Source organism: Micromys minutus (genome assembly GCF_963924665.1).
Source record: "Micromys minutus genome assembly, contig: SCAFFOLD_572, whole genome shotgun sequence".
NCBI classification, from domain to species: Eukaryota; Metazoa; Chordata; class Mammalia; order Rodentia; family Muridae; genus Micromys; species Micromys minutus.
The window spans coordinates 855-16,339 of record NW_027667567.1 but is presented as its reverse complement, the minus strand read 5'-3'; the positions used below and the strand labels follow the sequence as shown (position 1 = coordinate 16,339).

The window sequence follows — 15,485 nt, the reverse complement described above, 5'->3', positions numbered from 1 at the left end:
TCTAACCTGTGGTTCATCAGAGTGGAAGTAAATCTGTGCCCCATCTTAGTCAGGAGGTCTCTCCCCAACAGGGGGCAGGGACAGTCTGGCATTACAATGAATAAGTGGGATACCCAGCCCACTCTGAGATCCACAGATCTTCGGGTAGTCCATAAATATTTAAAACTTTGGAGCCACATGTCCAGGGCTCCTGTTGCTGGTATCCCCTTTTCTTTTTGTTGGGGCAATTTACAGCAAGCATAATGATCATTGTCAAGAGGCTCCCTCTTAGTGCCAGACTTAATTTTTATCACTGTGCCCAGAATCTCAGTCAAATTTCTCTCTTGTCTATGATCTCTCTATCTTTTCTTTTTACTCTGCTTCTCGCTTTTTTTTCTCTCTATCTCCTTTCTCTGTCTCCTTTGCTTATGTCACTTTTTTCAGTCCTTCTCTCTACCTGACTGCTGCTGTCTAATCACTTTCTCTGCCCCTATTATTTGTCTATTTTTTATTGTACACTCAGTGTCTTTTTTTTATCTCTATTACCAGACACATACGATTTTTTTCCCCAGTTTTTTTTTTTTTATCTAAGCCAAATTGCGGCCCCTTTAAGACCTGCCACCAGAGAGCCCAGCAATAGACTGTCAGTCACTCCCTTCTTCCTGCCTCTAAGAAAACTCAATTGAACCAGCCCCAAGCCTGCCAGCCACGTAGCCCTCCCCCACTACCATTGCCACCTTCGTGCACCCCAGTCTGCAATCCGAGGAGTCTCTGGCATTCCCAGAGTCAAAGTTCTCTGGCATAGCGGGCAGTCCCTATTTTGCCTTCAGCTCCAACTCCTCAATGTACCCGCGGCTCTGCTCTAGCAGCGCCACCTACTCGGTGGGTACCCTGAACTCATCCAGCACTACTCAGGTTGCCTTGGTGTGGGCGGCCTCTCGGAGGTGCTGGGGCCAGTGGGGACGCCCCCTCAGCGAGCTGCTGCGTGCTGCTCCGGAGGCGTGGGCGTGCTGGCCTCTTCCCCCGCCTGCAGTCTTTCTTCCACTATATCCTCACCACGTATGTGGTCACTGCAGCTTAGCAACTGCAGGCAGATTTGCTACAGCCACCAACCTTTTTGGGCTCTGTCGCGGCCCTCTGCACTCTCCTGCACTCGTTCTCTCCCCGTACAGCCTCTGCTCTGCATGCAAGCCTCCTCCCCACACCGCGCGCAGCACCTCAGCAGCGTGAGGCGGCGGCGGCGGCAGCAGTGCGAGACCCGGCCCCCGCAGTGGTGGCGCCGGCGGCGCCCCCCCACCGCCCCCTGAACTTCTCCGGGGTGCGATCCCGGCCGGCCTTCAAGGCATCAATTTTACTGGGTAGCTGAGTGGGGTAAAGGGAAGACTAGGAGGGTAAAGCAGAGGCGGAGACCAGTTGGAGGGGAGAGTGCAGAGTCGGAGCGGACGGGGAAGGAGAGGACTTAGGAGAGACAAAAGGCTTAACACACGCAGGTGGGTATAAGGCAAAATATTCCCAGGTGGTGATGTAAGGTACTTGGTCCGGGTGACCATGGGGACCTGGATCTATGATCTTGGCTTTTACCTGGGAAATAATATCAAGGTTAAAGGTGCCGTCCCGCGGCCATCCTACGCCAAATGTGGGCCACTCTTCCGAGCAAAACGTGGTCCACTTTCCCTTTCAGATTTTTACCGAGAGGTTATGGGCGGTGTCTCCAACATCTTTCCAGTGCTGCAGGGTAAGGCTCAAGGGGGTAGTGACAGCCTGCCCCATAGTTTCAAACAAGGTAACAACAAATACTGAACAAACAAACAAGAGACAAGAACAGATCAACACAGATCACGCTGCGCGGCCCCGGGGTCAAGTCCTAACAAAAGTGTCAGACGGAGACCATACAGATGAGGGTCCAGATCTGGAACCCTCGTCTCCCAGAAGTTGCACGTACAGTGGAACCAGACAGATGCCCGTGGAACGTCTTCCAGGGCTGCGGAGGGGATGTGCGAGCTCGTCAGCTCCTTCCAGGTCCGCCAGATACTGATTACTTGGCGCCAAGTACCGAAAATAAGGAGTTCGCTGCGTGGCAGAGAGTTAGACAAACGATCAGACACAAACACAAACAAGGGCTGGCCAGCTTACCTCCCGATAGTGGGTCAGTGGTCCCTGGGTAGGGAGTCTCAGTTTCCCGGCCAACGCACCAAATGAAAGACCCCCAGAGGGTATCTTCTGTCTGAAGAGACCCCTCCCAAGGAGCAGCGAGACCACTCACTTCGGTTGCAAGTAGCAAGAGGTTTATTTACACAGGTACCTGTGGGCACACAGTCTCTCAGAGGACTTGTGCGCCGGACAAAGGGGCAGTCCCCTTTTTATAGGGCTTGGGGGGCAGAAGCAAGGTACAGAAGCAGAAGCATAGCAACAGGGTTTTAATTGGTTAGTTTAAATGTGGCCAGGGAGTGAGCCCAAGGACACGGCTCTAAGGAAACAGCTTTTGATACCAGCTGGGGCTGCAGCTCCTGAGAATAGTTGCCTTGGGCTTATCTATGTGTGGGAACTATGGCAGACATATGGCTCCAAGGACACAACTCTTGGTTTCTAGTCGGGGGCTGCAGCTTATCTGAAAGCTGGGCTTGTCTGAATGTCTTCTGTTCTTTGTCTATTGCTAGCTGGCCGCCCACCGGTATCCTGCTTGGCCACCTGGGACCCCGACCCAGCCTGCACAGCCTTACAGACCCAAGTTCTCAGAAGAGGAGGGCGGCCTTGGCCCCTCCTTTGGGACAAGGAGTTGTTTTTCGTCCTTGCTTTAACATGTGTGGCGGGATGTCCTTGCCTTGGTCCAGGTGGTCAACTGCAGATATTTTTGTTCTGACAGAGACTGGGCTGTCCTCTGGCTCACTTTTGTTTCAGTATTTTTTTATCCTTGCCTGCTCTGGGCCTAGCACGAAATGGCGTTATTGCAGCTAAAGCAGGAGGGGGTCTTTCAGTGCCTTCAGAAGTCAAAGGGTGTCATCCCCCTGGAACAGGGCTTATAAGTAGTTGCAGTAAGTGCTCTTAACTGCTTTGCCATTTCCCCCAGGTCTTTCTGTTTCAGTACTGGAGACTAAACCTAAAACCTTCTGAATGCCAGGCAAGCCGTCTGCCGCTCAGTTATAACCCCAGTTCCAACACATATTGTTGTTATTGTTGTTTTGTTTGTTTTGAGATTTATGAAGGCAATAAGGATGGGTATCTGTACCTGAACTGCCAGCCTTGAACTCACAGAGACCCACCTTGTTCTGTTTGCTGGGTGCTAGGATCGAGGGTGTGCCCTACCTAGGCAAGAGATGTTGACTCATGCCCTTAATCCCAGCTCTCAATTGGATATCTGAGTTTGAGGCCAGTGAGATCTACAGAGCAAGTTCCAGTGCAGCCAGGACTCCACAGAGAAACACTCTGTGTGTGTGTGTGTGTGTGTGTGTGTGTGTGTGTGTGTGTGTGTGTGTGTGTAGGAATGCCCCTCCATGCCCAGCTCATCTGGACTTTACTTCATAGGCTCACTGCAGCTCCTTGTAATCCTTGTAATCAGAGGCATTGCCGCACCTCCATGGGCCATATGCCCCCCACTCTCTTCCTCCTTCCCCTAACAGTGACTATCAGTACATTCTGCAGTTTTTCAAGAATGTTCCTGCTCCTCCTGGGAACTGTGGACAGAGAATGGATCTTGGCCTATCCTTGACCTGAGGAGGGAAGATGATACTTGGGCTAGTCTTGACCTGAGTCAGGTGGGTATAAAGCTGGTGAGAGCCCCTTAGGGCCCTTCAGAACTTACTGCCAAGGTTAGTATGAGGCTTAGAAGAGAAATCCCCTCAAAAGAACAAAGTGGACTCATCCAGTCTGGAAGATTATTTGTAGGGAGGATAGAAGCTTCAAGACAGACATGGGGATAGTTAGAGAGAACAATCCTGTGGGTTCAGTCCAGTGAGTTGGCTCTCAGGCTCTCATTCTGCGGAAATAGAGAGTTGCATTTATTTATTTACAAGAGTTTAGAAGGAATGCTAACAGTACCCACATTCCACTTCTTAGAAGGTGATGAATATGACTACCTACATGTGGAGTTGCTTTGATTCTGTTAAACTAACTACTGGAAGTGCCATTAATTTTATCTTCAGACAGAATGGTGTCAAAAATGGGACAAACTTTGGGCTAGGATTTGTTTGGCTCTATGTTTGAGCATTTCAACAATAGAGACTGTTATAGTAACAATGCAGTCTCAGATCTCACAGAGTCCAGTTTTGCCATCCAGCAATGTGCCATGAAGTCACTGCCACCCCCAACTCTGGAGGAAGATGACCCGCCCCCTCCCCCAGGGTGAGCAGCTAGCCTCATCCAGCTTTCCTGGTCACAGGTCAGATGAGGGCAGAGGGGCTGAGCAATCCTGGAGGTGCAAGGCTGGTACAGGAACTGAGAGAGCAAGGAATTCTCTGTGGTGTACTGGAGTCCTGCTGACTGGCTACCTTCTCCTGCATTTCTTCAGGCTGACCCTGGTTAGGGCACAGCATTTCAGATTATGAAGTTGCATATCTGTATTGCTTTCATCTTTAGATTCCTGATATGTCTTAACTTGATGACATTTGTCTAATTGTTGGAGGAAATCTTTAGAATCTATTTCAATAAGAACTGAGGTGAGTCTAGTATCTGAGAGGATATTTGTAACCTATCTTTCATTCAGCAGTGAATAAGCAACAACCTGTTGGCACAAGGCCATTTAATGCTATGGTGTTCTACAGAAGAGACAATTGCAGTAGGTTGAGGTCTCCTCTGGACCCACCCTTTTAGTTAGCTGTCCATATTTTTTTCATTTATTAGATTCTACAATCCCTGTAACCACATATTTATTCATTCTTCATTTGTATTCTTTCAACAACTCCTTTTCAAAACACTAGCAGGATTTGTTAGAACTTGGTTTAAATCCTGTCTGTAGAGAAATAAGTGAGTTCCTCCAAAAAATACTCAAAGCATCAAGCATAAACTCACAGAATCATCTGAGTTGATGCATCCTTCCATCTTTTTGCAATTGAGAACAATCTATTTCTAAAATATCTCCTGTTTTCCTGTCTTAATTGGTTTGAATTCTATTTAGCATAATGTATGAATTAATCATACTTGCTTATTTATGTTGCACATATTGTTTATTATAATAATAAATATTCCATAATTTCATGCCTGGAGATTCCTGTTTTGTTCATGACTCACATTAATTCTTTGTGGGATGCTCAGCTCAACATGTTTTTTCTGTCAATTGAGGTTTATTAGAATGTCTGTCATTTGAAGTGGGTAGTGATTTCCTCTCATGCCTCTCCACACCTCCATTGAGCATATCCTCCCTCCACACACTATTTATCCTTTTCCTAACAACAACAGGGAGGGAAGTTAAGAGGGTAGCAGGGGCAGAGAGAGAAATCAGAGTAGAAGAGTAGATAAGTACTGTGTGTGGGGGGGAGATGGAGAGAGGAGGGACAATGGTGCAAGGGAGGATAACAAGAACAAGAGACCAAAAGAGAGAGGAGGGAGCAAGCAGCCCCTTTTATAGTGCCAGGCAATTGTGGGGTGGAGTTTGGAAGAATCCTAACAGGAACTACTTAAGAGATGCAATATATGATTAACCAGACAAGTAAAAAAAGACCTTTATGGGCTAGGTGGTAGTGGAGCATGCCTTTAATCCCAGCACTTGGGAGGAAGAGGCAGGCAGAATCTCTGTGAGTTTAAGAACAGCATGATCCACAGATAGATTACCAGGATAGCCAAGGTTATATAAAGACTTTCTATCTTAAAAACCAAACTAAAACAAACAGAAAAGACTTATCTTACTAGGCTCTGGGTATGTGTGATATACTTAACAAAAACTGAACATAACATAACTAACAATTACATTATAATTGTCTTTATCTGTAGGCAGTCATTGAATACATTGAAAACATAGCTGAAGATAATTGAACAATTTGGGAAACTTGAACAGGTTTCAGGAATAATACAGTTATTTCAAATTGGAAAACAGGAACAGCAATGCAAAAGCTTATTCAAGTTGGTACGTTGTACACTCCTGTATTTTCAAAACGAAATTCTCAAGCAAACTGGACAGGTTAAGGACACCACAAGACCTATGTTGTGGAATTTAATCCCAAACTGGGGCCTTTATCCTTCCTTTGATCATTCAGTTTCTGGATCAAAAACACAACTTTTATTATTTACAATACACCTTAATTAGCACTAGAGCTGCACAGATATGCTATTAGAATCTACTTTCATATCACTAACTCCAAGTTATTACAATGTTTCATGTAGGTTGCTCTTAACTCCAATTGGCCATCCCTCAGAGCAATGCTTTCCTGACTCCTAGCCAATGGTGTCTTTCTCCGCTATCCACGTTCTTTTTTTCTCCCCTTTACGTCTCCTCTGACCCCAAGCCCAGAACACCAGTACCTGCCTATGTCAATTCTTCCCAGCTAGAGGCTGTAGGAGTCTTTTTCACCAGTCAGAAATAACTTGGGGGCAAGTTCACATAGCTTCATTTGTGTCTACTTGAGTATTCATGTCTCTTGGGCAACTAGGAGCTTGAACTTAGCATTACAATACATAGCAACAGGCCAAACCTCAAAAGACTCAAGTATCCTGAACCCCTAGGGGCTCAAAGAGACTTGGTCAGCAACCAGGGAACTTTCAGGGGCTCCAGAGCAGTGGCTCACTCTATCTTTGTTTCCTGCCATTGATGCCATTCCCCCTACCCAGATTTTCTGGTTTGGCCCCATTGCGAGAGAATGTGCCTAGTCCTGCTGGGTCTAGATGTCTCCAGGTAAAGTCTATCCAAGGGGGGCTCTCCTTTTCCTGAGAAGAAAGAAAGGGGTCAATTAGGAGAGGGACTTGTATAGATTGGACTGGGAAGAGACTAGGGGGTGTGTGGTTTTTATTTAAAGTAAACAAAAAAATAATCAATTATTGAAGAAAAAACAAAATTCTCAAAATTGTGAAGAATTCTGGGCCTTGGTTGATTTACAAGAACAAATAAATACAGAATCTTGTAGTCATAGGCATAATTAAGCTCAAATCAAGAAATTTTTGATATAAATATATGTAGTTAATGTAAAGGACTAAAGCATTCTCATTAGCACATCCAAGCATCTTATGTCCATTTAGGTACATTACAACAATGAATTCTTTCAATACAATATTTAAAAAATAAACAGAGTGCATTATTCTTAAGAAAAAGCAACATAGTCTACCTCAAATTCCAAATTGTTAAGGATATTAAAATGCACCTTACATCATTCAATAAAAATAACATAACACTTTTAAATGACTATTTAAAGAACCTCATTTTGTTTCCAGATATTTGTTAAATTCACTGTGGTTTTATCCTTAAAACAATGGACATGATTGATCAGTTCTCCATAGGACAGAACTGTTGATATCACATCACATCCCAGAGGAAAGGATTCAAACTTTCCTAAGCATATTTTACAAAAATTCCATCTATGCATCTCATAGTCATAAAAAGTTATGAGATTCTAATTGTTTCTTAAAGCACTTGTCAATTATCTTTGGTACATAACCTGTAAAAGAGTAATTTTAAGTTTTTATAGCTGACTTGATGACACTTAGAAATTTTAATATTTTACGCAATACTTGTGTATTTGAGTATTAAACACGTGAAAATTTAAATCTCTCTGAAGCTTCATGTTTTTCTTACTAGGTTTCTTCTGTTTGAATAAGCCAGCATGACCAAAACCGACTTAGGTATTAAAAGCTTTGTTTTACCTTAAAGTTGCAGTTCAGCATGAAGAGATATTGAGGCAGAAACACAAAAGTATATGCAAATTTATCACATATACACATATAAAAGGAAGTCATAAGACTTGTGGAATACCATCAAATACAAACTTTTTATTACTGGCATAGATAAAAGAGACAGCAAGTCAATGGCATGGATATCTTCAACATGCTCATAGATGAAAACTCCCCACGCTAAGGAAAGGCACATCTATGCACAACAACCCCCTCTTCCACAGAACACCAAATAGACAAGACAAAAAAGGAAAATCCTCTGAGTATAAATACTATATGTGTGTGTGTATTTATATATGTGTATATATGTATGCATGTATATATATGTATATATGTATATATATATATATATATATATATATATATATATATATATATATATTATATATATATATATATATATCTCAAAGAATGTATATTGAAAGCTGTAAGAGAAGACTAACAGCTAATTTTTTAGAAAACTCGGAAATCCCCCAGAGGTTGTAGCAATGCATATAAGTTTTAAAGACTATAACAGCAAACCTAGCAAAACAGTGATCATTTAAGAAGAATAAAAAAATCCATGACATAAACAGCCTAAACAAATCATATTTAAAAAACTAAAACTAAGGGAAATATAGGAAACATTATTTCTCCTTAAAGAGAGAATTCAGCATTGCAGAGGGAGTCAGATTGTGGAAGGTCTTAATTTTTAAAGACTAAAATATACTAAGAAGAATATACCAAAACCAGCAACAGGATTATCATACTTGCACATGAATATCAACCATTTTAAACATCAGTGTTCTCAATTCTCCAGTCAAAGGACAGGCTAAATGAAAGAACCAGGAAGAAATGGGATAGAGAAATAGACCACATAGATGTACATATGTAAATATATAGATATATAGGTAGGTATGCATGCGTACATTTTGTATAGACATATATACACACATACATACACATTTGATGCATGGTCTCCACAGCTACCCTTTATTTATAGACTCGGCCTTTTTGTAGCTTCTTAGACAAAAGTTCTTTATAATATTACCTTACAGATAGATTGCTACATGAAAGGTATTTCCAGAAGGATGTCTATAGTAAGTTCAAAGCAATATTTTTTTTTCACCAAGCTCATACAAAGCAACAGTTTCATATGCCCTTTTTTTTTTAAAGATTTTATTTTATATATGTGAGTATACTGTCAGTTTCTTCAGATACACTGGAAGATCTCTTTACAGATGGTTGTGAGCTACCATGAAGTTGCTGGGAATTGAATTCAGGACTTTGGGAAGAGGAAGTACTCTTAACCTCTCCAGCTCCCATATGGTCTTATTTTATGCTAGTGCACACCTGACCTGTAATGATTGCTTTTTTTTCATGATCATTAACTTGCTCTAATCCTATTTCTCTTCTTAGTGCAATTTATGAAAGCTCATTTTATTCCTTTTTTTATTTATGCAAAAATTTATTTGACCAAAATCTAGAAAAAGTGGTACTATTATGTATGATACAATTGCAAGAGTATAAAGAACAGAGTAGATTTTACCAATTGCACAGTTTGCTAAAAGTTCATCTTCTTGGTAGTGTGATGCTCAATAAATAGGAGTGAGGAGCAGGGGTTCAGATAAGCTAGAAGCAGGGTGATTTTCAGTCAGGACTGTAAACTCGAGTTGGCCCCGCACTGCTGGGGAATGTGGAATGTTTCAGTGTGAGATGTTAGCTGAGGGAGCAAGACTACAAAGGGCAGCCTACGGAGCACTCCACATCCAGTTCAATCAGGAGTTCTCGGTCTTTTATTAGTGTCTTTCCTGAAGGAATTCAAATCTTTGCAAAGTCAAGCTTCCATTTGTTGTTCCCTGAACAATGGAGATGAAGTTAAGCCAATTTTTCTATCACTACTTTGCTGCTGGAGAGACCTTCTGTTGCCCAACACTTGGTTTTAGAAGAGTGCTCAATGTATTGATGTCTAGCAAGCTTTTTATTATTTGAGGCTGTTCTTAGCTTCACTATACCGACAGACTAGGCTGGCTCAAACTCAGAGATCTAGCTGCTTCTGCCTTTCAAGTGCATGGCTGTGCCTGACTTTGCTAGCAGTCTTTTTGACAGGACTGATCTGAAAAGGATTAGATTCTGCCATTTTCTCTGCTGAGTATATCATTAGACCAGCAGAAAAGTCCTGGAATAAGATGCTTGCTCCTCAAAGAACAATTCTGGAGTGAAGGGTGATGCATACGGAACAGCATTAAAGCTCTATTAGAAGGCACCTGGGCAACAATGGTCACCCCAGCATTATCTCTTGGAATGCTTAAAGGAAATCTGGTTTGGACAGGGGAGAGTGGAGTAGCCTCAGCATGATCAGGCCAATCTAATTGTGCTTTATGATTTCCTATAGTAGACTGTTTTTAATTTTTGCTCTGGGTGGAAAATTTCTACATGTTTTCTTGTGACAACCCCTAGCCTCACATAACTTCCCAACAGCAACCAGGTCCGATTTGATACTTGAGCCTGTGCTCCAAAGTGTGGGGCTGACTAGTTCCTGAGAACCAAATGCCCTCAGCCTTAAGCAACTACACTCAGTGTGAAATTCCCTGCCTATTTTAGGAATAAATGCAATATAATAATAAGAGTAGCCAAAGAAGCTGGTGCCATTTGAATGGAAAAGGAAAATTTAAATTTAACTGGTGCACTAAGCTTGTCTAACACAAAATATTTGGTCATGAATTCATTATCTGCTTGGTGCTTTCAGCATGTGGAGACATAGTAATAAACAGAACTTCTTACAAGAGGAAGACAGGGCGCTCTCTAGGGAGAAGCTGGTGTCAAAACAGGACTCTGGTTCACTTTATATACAGTTAAGTTCGTTTAGTGTCTGGTCCAGTGTCTGATGTAAGCCCACATTCTCTTCTTTGGCCGGGCCAAGTTTTTCTTCCAGGTCATCAATTGTCTCTTCCAGTTTAGAAACTGTCCTTTCTGCAAACTCAGACAACTGGTGCCAGAACCCGGGAGTCTCCGTTCAAGATCAGAACTCCTGGCAGTCAGGGCAGCGCTGTAAAGTTCCCAAGGTGAGGTGGGACGATAAGGACCGCGGAGAAAAGCGGCAATAAAGTTCCCAAGGTAAGTTGGGATGATAAGGACGAAGAAAAATGGCAATAAAGTTCCCAAGGTAAGTTGGGACGATAAGGGCCCGCAGAGAAAAGCAGCTATAAGGTCTCGGGTAGCAAGCAAGGAAGTTTGCAACAGTAGCAAACTGAAAGTGAAAGATTTAGGGTGGGAACTTCTCAGTTTCATCCAATTTTTCTGGCTCTTCAAGAACTACTCTTGTCAAAGTAAACCTCAAAATGAAGAAGAGCACCCTAGAAAGGTTTTTGGATGAGTGTGATACCATTGCACCTTGGTTCGCAGTCTCAGGAAACCTAATAGTAGCGTGCTGGGATAAGTTAGGGTAGGATCTGGATTTCACTTGCAAAAGGTAGAGATAAGAAAAGATAATCTTAAAACACTTAATGATTTTCAAAAATTATTGGGAGATATCAATTGGATTAAGTGTTATTTAAAATTACCAAATTATGAATTAAAGCCATTGTATAATATTTTGGCTGGAGATTCGGCTCTAGATTCTCCCAGGCAATTGACTGCTGAAGCAAGGGAAGCTTTAAGGAAAGTTGAAAAGGAGTTATAAAATGCTACCTTAAATTGATGGAAAGAGAGTGCAGATATTAAGATCTTCATATTAGCCACTTATTTGCAACCTACAGGGCTGTTATGGCAGGATGGCCCTCTACTTTGGATATATCCAAATACTTCCCCAGCTAAGTCAGTAGAGCACTATCCTACATCTTTCGCAGAGTTGGCTCAGAGTGGAGTTCAACAGTGAATACAATTTTTTGGCACAACTCCTGCCTCCATTATAGTGCCCTACACCAGCCAGCAGGTGAAAGTCCTATGCGGCACTGTGGATGACTGGGCCATTCTTCGTTGTGGAGTCCCAGGAAAAATAGATAACCATTATCCAAAACATCCATTATTGATGTTTTTCAAAAAACATCCAGTAATTTTTCTAAAGGTTACCTCCACTATTCCCATTAGTGGAGCCCCTAATATCTTTACTGATGGATCTAAGACAGGCTGTGGGGCCTACATGATAGAGCAACAAGAGCCTGTGTTATACCAATATCACCCAGGTTCTCTGCAAGTTGTTGAGTGTAAGATTGTAATAGAAGTGTTCAAAAATTGTTCCTTTCCTTTTAATTTAGTTTCAGATTCAACCTATGTTGTTAATGCTGTTAAAATATTGGTAGTGGCTGAACCAATTAAACCTAGCTGCACAGTGAGTGCCCTCTTGCAGGAATTACAAAATTTGATTTGGAATAGGGATCAGAATTTTTTTGTTCAGCATGTTAGAGCGCATACTGGACTGCCCAGACCACTGAGTGCAGGAAATGATAAAGTAGATAAATGTACCTGGAGGGAGTATGTTTTTCTTAGCTCATCTCTTGATCAGGCAAGATAGTTTCATCAACAATTTCACGTATTATCCAGGACCTTAGAGCAGAAATTTAAGTTATCCAGAGCTGATGCTTGCCATATTGTTTTAGAATGTATTATCTTCCATCACCCTCCTGGAATAGGAGTCAATTCCAGAGATCTCTTGCCGCTCAAAGTATGGCAAATGGATGTCACTCATATTTCTAGTTTTGGGACTCTAAAATATGTTCACGTTTCTGTAGATACCTGCTCAGGTATCATTCATGCTACAGCCATGAGTGGAGAAAAGGCACGTAACATCATTGGACACTGCCTAGAAGCCTGGGCTGCCTGGGGAAAGCCCCAACACTTAAAAACTGATAATGACCCAGCGTATACCGCCCATTCTTTCAAATCTTTTGTAAACAAATGGATATACAGTTAAGCCATGGCCTGCCTTATAATCCCCAAGGACAAGGTATCGTTGAGTGAGCTCATCGCACATTGAAAGAGTGTCTAATAAGGTCATCCAAGGAACAACTATCCTTAGCCCTTTTTACCCTGAATTTTTAATTTTGGATGATGATGTCCTCACTACCGCTGATTGACATCAATGTCGAGTGAGCACGTTGAAAGGCTATGTCAAATGGAAAGATGTGATTACAGGTTTGTGGCACGGGTCAGACCCTGTGTTGGCATGGGTGAGAGAGTCTGTTTGTGTATTTCCCCAGGACCTACAAGATCCACTGTGAGTTCCCGAAAGACTAACCAAGAAGTGCAACAAGAATGAAAATGCTACTATGGCTGATGGTAGTCAGTGTGAACCAACTGCAGACTCAAGCGGAGCCCCGATGGTAGATTCTGTCAGTGTTCCCAAGATCCATGCCGATATGTCATGATGCAAAAGTGTATCCCCGCTTCCTTAGCACCAATAAGAGTTTAGTTTTGTCCTTCTTTAGATAAAGAGCTTGCTAGCATTCCCTACTACTAATACCAGGTACCAAGTCAATGCTTCTTGGGTGAGTGGATGGTGGCCTGCTAAAAGTACGCTTGAGGAGCTAGTACCCCACCAGCCTAAGTGGGCTCCCCATTGCTCTAGCGATTGGCTATTGGACTGTCATCTTGGATTGCTGCCAGCATAAATCATTTAAAAGAGTGGACGGGAATGGGAGCCATGGCTGGCCTCTTGTTGCTTGCCTTCTTTGTGGGCCTGTGGTGCCTTTGGAGAATAAGGTTTGCTCAGAAACAGCATGCAGCTATAGTTGTCCAGGCATTAACAGCCATGGAGGCAGGACAGTCCCCCCCAAGCATGACTTACAGTCATGCACCAAGAATAAAAGGCCTCTTGGCATTCTAGAGAAGTAGTCAGTGATGGGTAGGACTCCCTGGGTGTGTCACCAACCTAAGACAGGGATTAAACCAATGCTGTTCATCTCCCAAAGATGGGTAAGGGGCACTGCCACAGGGGGCAACCTAGGACAGGCATTCTCTCGGCCAAAAATATGGCCAAAAATAAAAAAGGGGGAACTGTAGAGAGCTGCGAGGTGCTGTGCCCCAAAGATGGCACTGGTTTCCGCCTTCCACCTCCTTAATGGTGAGGGCTCTCAGTAGTAAACAACTCCTTATTTGGCTGTGCCTGTTCAGCTTGCCTGCTTCTGCATTTAAGCAGCCTATCTGCAGGGCCCACGTGGCTTACAGGGGTTGGTAGGTGCAAGGGGATTTAAGCCTGTGCGGGCGTTCCCCCGGGAGCGGAGACCAAGGCAGAAACAGAAGCACAAGCTTGTTCAAGGATCCTAAATAAACTGCTTGAAGAAGATCTTCCCCAGATCGTGTCTTCCCCACCGGTCGAGGTGAGGCTCGACACAGCTCGGGCGGGTCTCAGCCTCTTTCAGCTTGTCAGACAGGAGCTTCTTCTTCATATTTATCCTCCTTTACAGAATACTTTTCAGAAGCAGCCTCCAGTGATTTCAGATTGTTAGTTACATTCTTAAGCTCTTCTCCCAGATCTCCACTCTTTAGTTCCAACAGTTCCGCTCTCTCCCGCTAACCCTCCAGGATGACCAATTTATGAGCAACCTCATACTTGCGGACAGCCTGCTCGGCGACATGCTTGGCTTCTGTAAGCTGCATCTCCTGGATTTCCATCTTTTCCTCATCTTTCATGGCTCGGTTCTCTGTCACCTTCGCGCCTCTCTCATTTCATCAGCAGCGTCCTCTGCCTCCTCCATCTTCTGTAGGACTGTGGCCAGTCGCTCCTGAGCCCAGTCCAGCTCTTCCTTCACCAGCTGGATGCGGCGGTTGAGAGCTGCCAAAACTCCTTCAGCTTTCTCGCTCTGCTCGCGCTCGCCCTCCAGCTCACGCTGCAAGCCCTGTGCTCCATCCTTTGTGTCATCTGCCTGCTACTGCAAGGGACTGGATCTTGCGCTTCACTGCGTCCAGTGAGTTGAGGCTGGCCATAGGTTCCACTGGGCTCTGGCAACAGCTGGGCAGCTGCGCCTGGGCCCGCCCATTCTATTCCTTATTAGGCAGCCTTTATTTACTATTTTATCAGGAGAGGACACATTCTATTTTTGATTCAAACTTTATTATATCATTTTGAAGAAACAAAACCATCTCATAAAACATTCTTTCTAAAAATATCTGAGTCAAATCAGAAATTCTATAGTCATTAATTCATTCAAATAGTGTTATTTCAACAAAAGTTTCTCTTCTGTTTATCTGCAGAAAATTTGTCTAGTATAGGCTGATGCTCAGGAATCCTTAGGGTACGTCAGAGCGCCGGGAATGGCATAACAGAAGGGAGAAGCTATTTTGGGATGAAGTTTCTGGGGTCCATGCCTCTCAGAGATCACCCATCATAAGCAATTCAAAAAGGTAGACTAACCTTAGAAAACTGGCTGGCCATATCCTTTCCTAGATTACTCGTGCCACTGGACATTCAGTTATTTGCTTGGTTTTAGGAAGAACCTGGACATCTAGGAACCTGTGATCAGCCTTGACACTTGCGTGACATGGGGACAGGCTGGATTCATGACAGAGCATCTCCCTAGTATGCATTCTCTGTCCAATCCCCAGCAACAAACACACAGAAAAGGCTCAGAGGGAGGTAGCATAGTACCCAACGAGTAAGTGAGGAATCCTGATTCAATATCCTAGAGAATGGGACTCAAGAAAATAAGTGCCTTGAGGAAAAGAGGTAGGGCAAGACCAACAGGATGGACTGTTCCAGTCCTACAGAGAAATCCTCTGGC

The 15,485-nt window shown here is 43.4% G+C and overlaps 1 pseudogene across 1 annotated transcript; it reads right to left on the bottom strand.

The window, feature by feature from the left end:
• Nucleotides 1–10,612: 10,612 nt before the first annotated feature.
• Nucleotides 10,613–14,691, bottom strand: LOC308416169 (tropomyosin alpha-4 chain-like; annotated as a pseudogene). Its single transcript has 2 exons — nt 14,109–14,691; nt 10,613–10,756 (listed from the first exon to the last, which is right to left on the bottom strand). The product of its transcript is annotated as a tropomyosin alpha-4 chain-like (transcript).
• Nucleotides 14,692–15,485: the final 794 nt, after the last annotated feature.